The sequence below is a fragment of the Castor canadensis genome, chromosome 5, assembly GCF_047511655.1.
Source record: "Castor canadensis chromosome 5, mCasCan1.hap1v2, whole genome shotgun sequence".
Lineage (NCBI taxonomy): Eukaryota > Metazoa > Chordata > Mammalia > Rodentia > Castoridae > Castor > Castor canadensis.
The window spans coordinates 88,791,565-88,805,771 of NC_133390.1; the positions used below are offsets into that span (position 1 = coordinate 88,791,565).

Sequence of the window (14,207 nt, forward strand, 5' to 3'; positions counted from 1 at the left end):
AACACTGCAATTTTGGATTCTCTGACTGGTGACGGGATTTCCAATGAGGAGCCTTTAGATGTTACTGTAATGTCGTTTTAGAGACATGCCTACTTACTTACACTAATTTGAGTATATGTCCTTCACAATCACTCCCAATAAAAGATATTTTAATTTTTAAAAAATGTGTCCATTCTATCTCAGGGAACACCACCTACCAATTTTATACCCTTGAGGTATCCTGTTGGCTAACATCTCAGTGTGTTAGCATTAGTGTGCATAAGCAGTAACAAGATGGCAGCAGAGACTGTGGAGCTCCACAAGCTGAAGCTTGCTGAACTAAAGTAAGCATGTCTTGTTCATGGTTTGGAGACCAAAGGAATAAAAACAGATCTCATCAACAGGCTTCAAGCTGGGAGATGAAACAGAGGAAGGAGAACAAAAGCTCATAGAACTGCCTGCCAAAGAGGAAGAACCCCTGAAAAAATTGTTGATGTGGCAGCAGAGAAGGTGGTAAAAATTACATCTGAAATAGCATAGACCAAGAGAATGCAGAAGAGAGCTGAATGATCTGATGGACCTCTGAGCTTGGAGAGTAAGAAAGCTGCCTGGGCAGCAGGTTTGGTATTTCTTCTGTTCCAACAGAAAGGTCTCTCATCTGGCAACAAGCCTACGGTTAACCTGGATAAGCTAAAGGAAGGAGCACAAAGATTTGGCTTGAATGTCTCTTAATCTCTAGAAAGTCTGAAGATGATGAGAAACTGAAAAAGAGGAAGGAACGATTTGGGATTGTCACAAGTTCAGCCAGATCTGGAACCACAGAGGATACAGAGACAAAGAGGAAAACAGCAGTGTGCTTTGGGATTGTGTGATGGAAAGTTCTTTCTGCTTTCTGTTCTCTCGTGGTTTCCATTTTCTGATTCTTCTTGATCACATACATACCTAAACGCACAGTCACATGCCCACTACAGTCCTGCCTCTAGTAAGGAAGCACGTACCCCAGGTTCATCCTAGAACTCCAGCAGCGGCTGGATTAATGTGGTTCCAACTTTAAGGTTGTTGTGTTTGTGTTTTTAATTTTTTTTTTTGTTAATAAAAAATAGAAAAGAGAAAAAGAATCCCAAGGATGGTGGAGGGCCAACATATATATATATATATATATATATATATATATATATATTTTTTTTTTTTTTAACTAGTTTAAAAATTTTTGTGGGTGGCAGTTCTAGATTTTGAACCATGCCACCAGCCCAAATCTGTACTTTTGGCCAAGGAATTCTGGTGCAATGGTCTTACCGTCTGTGACAAGATACTGCTATATGGATTAAATTCCAGATTTCTGATCTTTGTTTTGAGATTAACAGTGGTTAACTGCAAAAAAAAAAAGGAGTCATAAAGACAATTCTGCCTTGAGTCAAGCATACTAAACAGGATTAAATATATTTCTCAGAATTTATAATATTTATAATATACTAAGATGCCTTGTGACTTTCTAAAGGTTTTTTTTTTGTGTAGGATAGGTTAGATTTATGTAATTAACTGAATTCATTTCACTGTTTATTTTATTTAGCTAATTCTACTTGAGGTGGGCCAACTACAGGCACCTGGTGTTCCCAGGAATAAGGTTTGGAAATCCTGGGCTAGGTGACTCTTCTATTGCAGTATTCTCCACTACTCCCTGAGTGCCTTGAAAAACAGATGAACTTCTCCAGGCATGTGACTTTTACTGTATAGTTTAGGGGAGATGTAATCTTTATATTTTATAAATCCAAATTTTCAGAGCTGGACTAAGTGACTTTCTAGCAAACATGCATTAACTTTTTTTTATATTCAAATGCTTTTTCTGTTCATCCTCTTAATGAAAGTGTACCGAAGAAACCCTTCATTTCCTATTAGTGCCTATTAAGCAAAGTAAGATGCGATTTAGAACTTCATATAATAGAAATAAGACCCATGTGACCAAAATTTAACACTCATCCAACAAGAGCTGCTTTAGAAGTGGCAGGGTCTTTACTGTTTAGAATTTCTGATGTTGGAGTTTATTCAAAAGGTTATAAGAAAGGTCTTTTGAAACACTCCTGTAGCAAATTATTTTGGCTGAATTATAAGTCCTCAGAAGTGGGGCTTTATTATAATGGAAGCAGAGTTAGAACAAACTCTAACGACATTTGTAGTCAGCACTGTGTAATGAGGGTTGAGTGCATTACTATATTGTGACTGGAAGCATATCTTTTCACTATCTCAGTAAAGTACTCCTAGCTTTTATACACAGTGTTATTGGTCAAGTACTCTGTGAGTTTCCCTGTTTCTTTTCATCTAATTGTTTAACACATCTTCTGCATATGAAGCACCACAATCTCAAATGACCCTGTTGGGTTTAAATTATTAGCCCTGGATCGTTCTCCTGTAAGAAATGTTCTACATATTTATCTGTAGCAGGTTCAACTTAACGTGTCAACAACTCCGTAGAACATTCTACCCAACCTGGAGAATCTTATCTTGCTAATAGCACTGCTTGAAATTTGGTTGGTCCATAAGATTAGGGAAAATGGTGAAGGCCACCTTGCTAACTTTGTAAAGGAGGGAGGGGAGAGTAGGATGGAGCAAGGCTGCAGAAGTGTGGGGACAGAGCTCTTGTGACCTGAGACATTGTCTCTTTTCATTGAAAATGAGCTACAGTATAATCATTCTGTAAACTTCTTTGTACCTACTAAAGAATAATGTTAAACAAGAGTATCTAAAAGGTAGGAAGTTGTGATAATGTGTTTTTAGAAAAACAAATTTAAAAACAATATGGAGAATATAGTGTCATGGTGGTAAAAGTGTATTCATAGAGGGAAGATTGAAAGGTTCTGTACATGTTAATAATGGCTGGCTGCTAAGAAGGAAAATAAATTGGAGTAAGATTTTCCTTTTTTTTCCATCAAAATTTCTACAAAGAACAGAAATTACTTGTTAAAAATTATTTTTCATTATTTATTTATTTCGAAGGAAATGCACTGTCTTGGTCTTTGCTAGCTGCTATTATGCAATCCCATAGACTGGGTGGATTAAATAGCAGAAATCTATTTTTTCATACTTCTGGAAGCTGGTAAGTCTAAGATCAAGGCTCTGACCAGGTTCAACTTCTGGTAAAGGCTGTTTTCCTGTTTTCCTTTTGTAGAAAGTTGCCCTGTCTCTGTGTTTTCTACCTTTCCTTGATGCACATGCAAGAAGAGCCAGAGAGGTAAGCTCTTTATTGTTTCTTCTCACGTGGAAAGTAATCCTATCAAACTAGGGCCCACTGTTAGGACTTTGTTATTTTTAAATTTTATATTAGCATGAATGAATGGTACAAAGGGGTTTCACTGTGATATTTATAACATGCATATTAATGTTCTTTGATGAAATTTACCCCATCTAGATTACCCTTATAATTTCACATAGAAAATTACTTCCCTACTCTAAATATAACCACACTGGGGAGAGGGTTTCCATATATGGTTTTTGGGCAGGACATATACATTCAGTAATAACATACAGACTTCTTAAGAAATTAAAAAAATATAAATATGTACATAAAAATAGTGACAGTGTTTCTCTTTTCCTTTGTATCTCTACCCCAGTGACAACCACTGTTCTGGTCTTTTTTCTGTGTTCACTCAACTTATACCAGGGTAGGGGGGTTGGGGGTGGGGAGAGCAAACACATATTCATGAATACACATATAGCCACATACAGCTTCCTGTTTGTTTTAATGGGATCATATACTGCAAAACAAATGCATTTTGCTCTTTTCACTTTACAACCTAGCCTAGACAACTTTCTAAGTCAGTTCCTTGTTGGTATCATCATTTATTGAAGGAGGCTTAGTTTATTCCCATTATTTTTTGCCTATTGTTACCTTTAATTTTTTTTTTTTTGAGTGGGACTGGGGCTTGAACTCATGACTTAGAGCTTGCAAAGCAGGCACTCTACTGCTTGAGCCACATCTACAGTCCATTTTGTTCTGGTTACTTTGGAGATGGGGGTCTCAAACTATTTGTCTGGTCTGGCTTTGAACTAAGATCCTCCTGATCTCAACCTCCCAAGTAACTAGGATTATAGGTGTGAGCCACTGGTGCCAGGTAAAAAATTTTTAAGAAAAGACACCATTCAATTAGGATAGTACAAGCCTACTTTTGAACAAATAGATCACTTATGTTTAAAAAATACTATAAGGAATTAAATCAAATATAAAGAGTGCGTATTTTTGACTGATGACAATATAGATACTTTTGTTAATTTAAGAAATAATTTGCTATATTGTCTCCTTCGCACTTGGTAAGGTTATGAAGCATTTGTTCATGTGTAGTTTTGTGTCAGAGTTTTGGAGAGTTCTGCTCTGTATCTCTGCTGCAAAAAGGACAAAACATCAATTAATGTGTGAGTTACTTAGTTTAGCTGTAAACTATAAAATTATGTGTTGCATTTGCATCATCATCATTACTTATGTACATAAAGAGGTAGCTATTTTGGAGAAATTGTGTGTCAAAGAGAGAGTAAGTGGGATTTGTATTTGATAGAATTAGTTTTTTGTTTTTTTTTTGAGACAGAGTCTGTACTCTAGATTTTCCTGCCTCAGCTTTATGAGTTCTGGGATTACAGGTGTGTACCATTTTGCCCACATAGACTTAGGTTTTAAATCTAGTTGAACTGTGTGAATTGAAAAAGTTTCTTCACTTTTCCTAACTCAGCTTCCTTAGCTGCTTGGAATCTCTAAATTTGGGGAATTACAGATTAAAGGAGTAAAGAGACTGTTTGTTGCACAAACATCAGCAATGCTGATACAACAATTTAATTCCCACTTAGACATGCCAGTGGCCTGTGAATTTATGGTCAACATGTTCTTCTGGGCCTTATTTGAATCTCTGTGAAATATGTAAGAAATATGTTGGAGTTGTCATTCTGTTACCAATTCACACAATGGTTAAATTGTTTTTACTCTGTGCACACTTACCTTTTTCCTGTTTTGCAAACATTTTTAGAGTTTTTTTTTTTTTTTTTTTAGGGAAGGAATTTTGCTAATTCAGGCTGCTTTTCAAGAAAAGGTTGGAACAGATTTTGGAGGGTGGGATGAATTCTCTGGCATCACTGAGCATCACTGCAGTGTCCTTTTTCAGTTAAGTGCAGTGGAAGCAGTGGATACTCTCCAGGTCTTCAACTCCTCTTCGAGACAAACTTCTCCCTTTTTTGCTCTTAAAGAAAAATAAAATAACACATAGGCAATGCAAGTTATTAATAAAAAAGTCAAAAGTATAAAAAAATTAGAAAGTATTCCACATTTACTCCTCACTCACTATTAAAATATATATAGCTTATATATATGTATATATGCATACACACATATATACATACATATCCTAACCATAACTTAACTCTACATACAGAGTTTTATACATGCATGTATACATATCCTTATATTTAATCCTATATTATAAACACACACATCTGGTTGTGTGCATATGTAATTTCTTTTGCCCAAAGTGGCATGATACTACATATGGATAAGGCAGTATAATTGATGCTAGGGTAACTGGATTAAAACTATAGGTGCACATTTGGCTTCCATTGCTTTAAAACAGCAATCTCATACTCATAAGCCTCCTTCACTCTGCCACCCACCTTGCCCCTGCCAGGTAGTTTCATTGGGAGGAAGCCTTGCCTAAACAATTGTTCATGAAGAAAAATGCTCATACTTGCCTATTTGCTTTTCTACTTCCTCTCCCTGAGAGACTAATACATGGAAGAAAAATATATGTATTTTTCATTTAGTTGACTATGATCAGCTTTATTGAAATTAAATAGAAAAGAAAGGAGAAAGGAGAAAGAACAGAGGAGAGAATGGTAAAGCCAAAAAAAATTTTTTTTAAGTAAAGAATTGCCTTGAGCCATGTCTGGTGGTGGTCTCTATAATCCTAGCACTTGGGAGTCAGAGGGAGGAAAATTCAAGGCCAACTTGGGCTATATAACAAGACCCTGTCACAATCCCCCACTCCCTAAAGAAGAATTTGAGTATTTGTTTTAAAGGTCATTATCCTAGTCTGTTGGTTTTGTGTCTAATCAAACAACCCAGGGTTCATATAGAGGTACATAGTCCATGTCACAGTGTTACTTGAATTCTATTCCCCCTACCCATAGTGAGGCATTTAATAACTACTGTCAAACTTGCTTTCTTTCTTCTTCTTCTTCTTCTTCTACTTCTTTTTTTTTTTTTTTTTGGTGGTACTGGGATTTGAACTTAGGGTTTTGTGCTTGCTAGGCAAGTGTGAATTTTTTTTTGTAAAATAAGTTACTTACGCTGCAATTTAAGGTTTATGTCCTCGTTCTCTGAAGATACAAAGAACAGTTATTTGTGCTCACAGTTATTCTGATTAAGCCAATAATTGGAAAATAATCACATCTAAATGGGCTTCAGGATCTTGAGTGGTACTTGTACTTGGGAGCCAACAAATATTTCTCCCCTCCGCAGGAGGTAGTGGGGAAAACACAGCACAGAAAGCTTCAGGATGGGTTTCCAGCAGCCATCCTGTATCTTCAAGATTATTTACTGAGGAGGATTGGCAGGGAGCACTTTTAGTCCTATGGAGTGGAACAAATAGCTGGATTCTGGCATTCTACCAAATTGTTTGGCCCCAGGGTGACTTACAGGGTCTTTACTGATAGGTATATATGTTCTGACTTACCACTTATTTCCAAGTTGACTCTTTATGAAGCTCTTTCCCGACTAGCCTTCAAGTCCTGAGGAAAGAGTTCATGGCAGTTGTGGGGCAGGGTGTATGGACAACTAGTGCTTCTTCTCTTCAGCTGGTTATTACCCATCAAGAGACTCTCCTCTCCCCTTCTCAAAGTTCTGCGTGTCATTTTCCGCGTGTCCCAGGTGAGTTGAGGTAAGTAGCCCTGAGGAAAACAAAGGCATAGCTTATGTTTGCATCTAAATTGAAATTTATAAACCAAATCACAATGTTCACTCAGCACCATAATATTCCTCCAGGGCATTGTGTTTTGTGTTTTAAAGGCCTATTCATCTTTATTTAGAAAAATTCTTAGTTACAAGTATTATTATTTCTATGTTTTGTAGGCTCCACAAGGGCACACTTTGTTTTATTCACTGCTATATCTCCAATGCTTAAAATAATGCCTGCCACACAGTAGGCCTTTGATAAATATTTGTAAATTGACAGTGGATATTGTCACTTTACAGCTTTCTAGGGTAAGAACGTGAAAGAGATTCTAATATTAAGTGTAGTAACTGTCCTGTACTTTTTAAATCACCAACAAGAATCCTCAGCTCAAATTTCTTAGGAGTAAGAGACATGTCTCAAGTCTCTTAAGCATGACATCAAGCACCAGGAAAGGAGCTCTCCAGAAGCCCTCAGTGGAGGCTGCTGACTATAGACTTCTTTCTAGTGACACTTGGGAAGGGATCTTTCAAACTTTGAACCTCTTCTGAGATGGCTAACAAGAGCACAGTTAACACCCACTTGTTCACATGGAACAGGGATCACAAACTTTGGTTTCACCATTTTTTTGAGCTGGTAGAAAATGAAATTAACTCTACACTGCAGTTGGAGCACCATACATGTGAACAACAAGGACACAAACCACCTCTACGGGTTGTTTTTATGTCTTCATATGCTTGTCTGTGCCATTGTAGGATTTTTGCAAAGAGGGAAACTGGAATAGGAAAAGAGATACAAAACAGGAACTGGAATAGTAATTGTCTTATGAAACAACAAAGTGATGTATAAAGTGATGGTTATATGAAGACCATAGTATAAAAAGTTAAAGAATTCATCTAACCTAGTAAAATTCAACAAGAAATGGGATGAATGAATAAGCAAGACAATGAACAGATAAATAGTTAATACAAAATCCATGTATTTGGTACAGTTACTGCATCTTGGGAATCATGTTTCTTTGGTTGGTTGGTTGGTTAGTTGGTTAATTTGGTTAGTTTTGAGACAGAATCTCAGTAGGTAGCCCAGACTGGCTTTGAATTTGCTATTCTTCTCCCTCTACCTCTTGAATGCTGGGAGTACAGGTGTATGCCATCGTGCCAACTGTGTTCCTGTTCTTGTCTCTTTTGGCATCACAGGCCATGTGTCCACATGTTTTAAAATGTTATTGCTTATGTTTGTCTTGCTGTATTATTTCACATCTTATAATATTATCAGAACAGCCTATGTTTCATAAATTTCATAGAAAAAATAGTGAGGAAAATTTGACTTGCAAAAGTTGTTTCTCCTTGATTCATGTATTCTTTGTTCATTGTTTCTTTTGGTCAATTGTTCGTTTATCCTGTTGCCATCAAAGAGGCTGGGCTCTGGGAATACATTGGGAGAGAAAGTGTAGTCTTTGACCTGAAGGTGCAATGGAGACTTTGCTACAAAGAGTTTTGTTAAAATAATGCCTTAATCACGACAGATTTGGAAATTCTCATGACTCAGTCTTTGCTTGTTCCCAGAAAGGAAAAGCTGTGTTATTCTGTTTAGGAGGCTCCTATATGGTAGCCAAGGCCATGAAGGCTGTTCTACTCAAATTCTGTATCTAGAAAGTCAAAGGAATTTGTTCCTACAAAGGTATTTCTAATAAGTGATATGTCCAAGAGCAAGAAGCTCACAGTAAAGGGCCATTTATTTCTCTGTTTTCCTTCAATGACTGCTTGATTTATCTGAATATGATTTGTGGGTTTTTCCCTCCAGATAACATCTGAGAGCAAATTTGAGAATTATCAAAAGAGTTGCTAAGAGTCTTAAACGTTACATTTCTTTTCCTTAGTACAATTTTTATGATTTTCTAATGTTTGTTTTTAACAATAAAAACTGAACTTAGAGGGGAAGCCATTGAACATGCCTTAGTGTTAGGAAAAGATGAAAGCAGAGAAGATGTGAGAAAAATTATGTTGCAAGCACACTGAATTTAGAACCTGTCCATATTTTATTGTATGCAAACACCTTACTGCCTACTTCTCCTTGCCAATGAAACTTGCTACGTTGCCCAAGTGAGAGGGATTTGTTTTACCCAAATTTCTGGAGACAGCTAATTTCAGTAACATTTGAAAATACACACTTTTACATACCTATTCGTTTAAAATTACTCTTTTCCTCTCGGAATGACTTTTATTGTAAACTATATTGCCGAGTAGCTTGTGTTTCTATATAATGAAGTACCACTGGAGAGAACAGTCACTTGTGGCAGGTAGCAAAGAAATTTCAATAAAGTAAACTCTTAGTATTATCAAAATTATACATTTGGGGCTGTTAGCATGGCCTAGAAAAAGATGAGGACAGGCTCATCTCATTAAAAGAGAAGAAATAGTGGAATTAGCTTGAATCTAATTACAAGCCACACTATCTAATGTAAAAACATGACTGTTTTTTCACTCCCATTCATTTTGACTAGTAATTAGTTTTGGCCTCTAAAATACCACCCTTTAATCATCCAAACACAGATGTGATTTGCCGTGCAATTTAATCTTGCTTTAATGAAGAACTAATGGACGCATCGCAAATTACTTTCCCTGTTGGAGAAAAATTCTATTTCCTGCTTTTCAAAAGATCAAGAGTATCTTGTGATAATAGCCCAAGCGGCCCTGGCAGCCTCACCGCACAGAGCAAACAAGCTCTTTTACTCAACTCCCAATTCAATGGAGAAAAAGAGGCTACAATTAGCAACAAAGCAGGGGAAACGCAGCATTACAGCCGAATCGCTTTCTGTAGCTCAACCCCCAGCAACCACTGGCTTGTTAGAGCCAGGTCTAAAGTGTCAGGCAGGAACAATGCACTGTGATAAATTACTCTCTTCAAACAGCTGCACTGCTAATTTTCAATTATACACACAAATGGCTCTCAGATTGGAAGAAAATGGAGTGCATGGGGAGAACAGTAGTAGATTTCTATGTTTGTTTGGTAGTGAGTGTGGAGGCGGGAGAATGACAGCTTGTAAAGAAAGCCTAGTGAGGAGCGCCGTTTGAACTTCAGAAGATGAGCTGTCCTGAATCTTAGGGAGACCTGTGGTTTCCTCACTTAGCCCTGGGCTCCAAAAGGTGGGAAATCTATGAGTTATTTTCCAGCCTGGGTTTGTCTTTCTGATTTATTTGTTTTCACTGGTCACCCACTTCATGCTGGAAATTCCCTACTGACCTCACTGCCTGGTCTTGGTAAGCCCATCTGGAATCATGTAGGCTCTGTTCCCTTGGAACCCTGACCATGATTGTACCAAATCCCCCAAACCCTTCCATCTCTTTTCTCACTTCCTTCCCTCCCCACCCACCAAATCACGCTGGACCCTTCCACTCTTTCATTTTCATCACCTTTATTAACTGCTAGTCCTCATAGCTGGAGTTCAATGCCTATGCCTAGACTCCCAAGAGACTATCTTCTCCACCAAATAAAAAACGTTCTCTCTCTTGGATGAGAGCAAAATTGTTTTCCCAAACTAGATTTTGCCATAAGGGATATTAAAATTTGGTCAGACTTCTTTCTCAAGCAAGTACGGGTATGGTGAGATTCTCCTTTCCACTTGGTTTTTGACATGGAAATGGACAAAGTAAATCGACCCACACCATTATTCTGGTTTTCTTTACCCTTATATTCTCCCTGTGTCAAGCCATTATGGGGTGGATTTAAAACTTAGAGTTCAGGCAGGTGCATGCTGCTACACTACCTGGCTTTTCAGGGACGACTCATGGTGGACCTGTACACAAACCCTCTCCACCCTAGACATTAGCACCTCCATGGAACATATGTTCCCCCACCCTCACTCCCAGCTTTTCAACTGTGGCTATTTTCCAAGACACAAAAGGCAAAGGTTGTCTTTGTCACAGAAAGACACTTGCTGAAGATCCGAATGGTGGTCTGAATTATTTCATTATAGAAAACATGAAACCAGCTCTTGTTGAATCTGTTTCTTACTCTGAGCAGGAGAAGGTAGCCATGAGTGTGACACAGGGTCTGCCTTTAGTTAACCTCCTTGAAAATCAGTTTGTGACCAGAGTAGCTGCTCTTTCTCTCAAAGTAGGGATGGAGTTGAAATTATTGCATTTTTTGTCTCAAAGATGCTGCAAGTCTCTTGTTACCATTACTGTCTTTTCATTGTGCTCGCTGACAAGGATGCACTCATCATTTGGGGAGCAATCTTGGTAGGCAGCCCCCACCCTCAACATATTTACCATGCTGGTTCAGACCAGGAACTTCCTTTGACTTCAACAGAGACAGTAAGTGGACCTCATCTGCTTGGGGATGACACATTACATGACAGAATCATTTGGCCAGAAGAGGATAATGGCCATTAAAATTTTCTGATTTCTAACCACTTTCTAGAAGATTGGATGGAATGTAAATTAATGTTCAAAAAAGGGACTTCTAGAATAGAATTTATTTTAAAAAGAGCAATCATTTTAGAAGGATAGGGCAGGGAGTGGTTCTCTTTTAGAGTAGTCTTCTTCACCCAGGAAAAACAGTGAGCATTATATATTTGAATTAGGAATATTGCCATTCAGGAAAGGATGACGTGGAAAAATTTTTAAAAGCCAGTCTATTAAAAGTTGCTTCTCTTGATGCAGTGTAGGAAGGCTACTGGGAGGTGGGGGATGGTTGTGATACTGAGTGGAAATGTGGTACTCTTTTTTTTTTTTTTTTTTTTTTTTTTGCTGAAGTGGGATTTTACTCCTTCTACTTTATAATCGTTACAGAAATTTAAACCTCAAACCATTTCAGCCCAAGCTTATACTAAGCTTGTTAGTGGTTTCTGATGCTGTGGACGATAATGCTGCGGCATTACCATAAATCAGCAGAATTAACTATGATCTTCAGAAGCATGCTTGAAAGTGGGTGACAGAAGTCTGCAATTTGGTGCTCTGAATATTATGATAACATTCTATATTAAATGTTCATAATCTACTTAAAGCTGAGCTTCAAGTACATTTTGTATTTGTGATTTGCCCAATATTAAAAACCAGTAACAATTATTACAAACCATGTGAGTCTTCATTATTTGCAAATGAAAAATATAAAAATAAATGGTCATATATGTACCCAGTGGCCCTTTAATTAATTTTTTTAAAAAGTGTTATCTTTTGCACTTAAATGTGGCTATTGCTTTTTCCACTTAAGAATTTGCTTAACATTGTATTTTTAACATATTGCATTCATAAGGAAAATGATCTATATATTCAAATGCATTTCAGATACTATATTGAATACTTCTAAAATAGGTATTAGTCACTCTTCCTTCTACATCTGATGTTAGCTTTTGTATAATCTTATGACTCAAAAGGAAAGGATTCATGATGAATTGGGCAGAAAATAATGCCCTGCATTTAAATACACAATAATTAATACTCATAAAATGATTTTTTGCATAATCTCTTCTCCCCCCAAAACAGATCCTGTGACACGGTCCCAGAATGGCCCAGTTATGAGCAAATCAAGGTTTACTTCCTTATTGCCTTTGGTACTCTATTATATTTCACACATACCAAAGCACATTGATCAGTGCAGTAAGGTACAAAGAAAATATCCAGGCAAATCATTCTTAGCAAATGGCTAAAAAATGATTTTTTTGCAATGTCAAAAATATATAATCGTTATGGCTTGAACTGAAACCACCACTTAGTCATTTAAGCTTCCCCTAAATAGAACTTCCAATAAACATAGAGAGAATAGTCAGTTGGCTAATTTAGCAGGTAAGCAAGTTAGACACGCTGATAATTTCTAGTATATAACTTACTGAACTAAAGTGAAGATCAACTAAATGATGCAAAATGTAAATGTGACCTTATCTTCCCACTGATTTTGTGCAAATGGAAGGATAGAAGTTTGATAGTACTTTTCATTTACAATGGTGATATAAAAAAGCTCATCTAAACCAGATCCTAAATGGGATTAAATGTGATCTGTTTTAAGTGAATCATCTTATAAAAACTTCATCAATTTCTTGCTTTCAAATAAGTTCTGCTTCTCAGGTCTTGACTGGAGATGCAGGAGGATCCCCAATCCTTGAGATTCCACAGTGTATGGTGCTTCCTCAGGCTTACCCTAGCTTCCTTCGACAGCACAGCAGCAAGTGACTGCTAGCAGCCCCCCCTCTGCATGTCCCTGTGCTCATAGAGAGGATGCACAAGACACTTTAAAAGAGAAAACTGCTCTATGCATAAAAGATTTGCCACAGAAAAACAGAATAGCTGTGATAGCAATCACAATTTATTAAGTACCTACTAAATGCTTCAATATGTAAATGCTTTACGTACAAAATTTTCTAATCCTTGCAAAAAGCAAGTGTGCAATTTAATCTTTAGGTAGATGAGGAAATCAAGTCTCTGGGGAAGTTAAGTAGTTACTAAGATGTAGAATTTGAATCCAAGTGTCTGGTTCTGAAGCTCATCATTTAAATTACTGGGCTACTCGGGCTCTAGTTACTTAAATGTATCCATTATAGATCATCATTATTTAAAAATGTGTCCTAAAATGAGAGCTACAAATTACATGGTCATTGTGTTATATTATCACTTATGAAAAGCCAAGATTTTTTTATTTATTTATTTTTTTACTACTTTCGTTCCTCTCCAAGAAAAGGAGATTTGGGAGAATTTGGGAGACAGGTATTTCTTGATGCTGTGATTAGAGAAAGGGAAAGATGCAGAGAACAACAGTTCTCAGGGCCACTCAACTGGGAGCGTAGCGACTGGTTTGAAGGTGTTATTTGTGGTGGTTGATTTGCTACTTGGGGTAGCTTCAAACAGAAATGCGTTTCTTCTTTTTGTTTCTGTTTGGCAAGGTATGCATTAATGATGTTTTCTTTAGAAGCAGTGTTTCTAATGAATTTTTAAAAATGAATTTGGCAAAGTTCCAAGAATAAATGGCCATGTAGGTCATCTGTGGACTTGTTCGCACCATCTCTTGTCAGAGTCAAGAAAATTCAGGAAGAGAACAATGTTTAGAGGCTTGCCTGAGCAGTAGCAAAGCATTTTATGTTAGTGAAGGATACTAACACAGGGGGTATTCATGCAGTACAGACCAAGCAATCAATAGTACAGAATATAAGTCTAGAAAAGATCAATGCTCACAGGGATGTAGTTATGATAAAAGAAACTTTCCCAGTGGTACAGCGCTTGCCCGGCATGTGCATGGTCCTGGGTTTGATCCCTGGCACCAAAAAAGAAAAGACAAAAACAAAAAAAGCACATTTGAAATAAGTGGAATAGATCA

The 14,207-nt window shown here is 37.1% G+C and overlaps 1 pseudogene; it reads left to right on the plus strand.

Moving 5' to 3' along the window:
* The first annotated feature begins 273 nt into the window (after positions 1-273).
* LOC109685821 (SAP domain-containing ribonucleoprotein pseudogene) lies at positions 274-851 on the plus strand (annotated as a pseudogene).
* Positions 852-14,207: the final 13,356 nt, after the last annotated feature.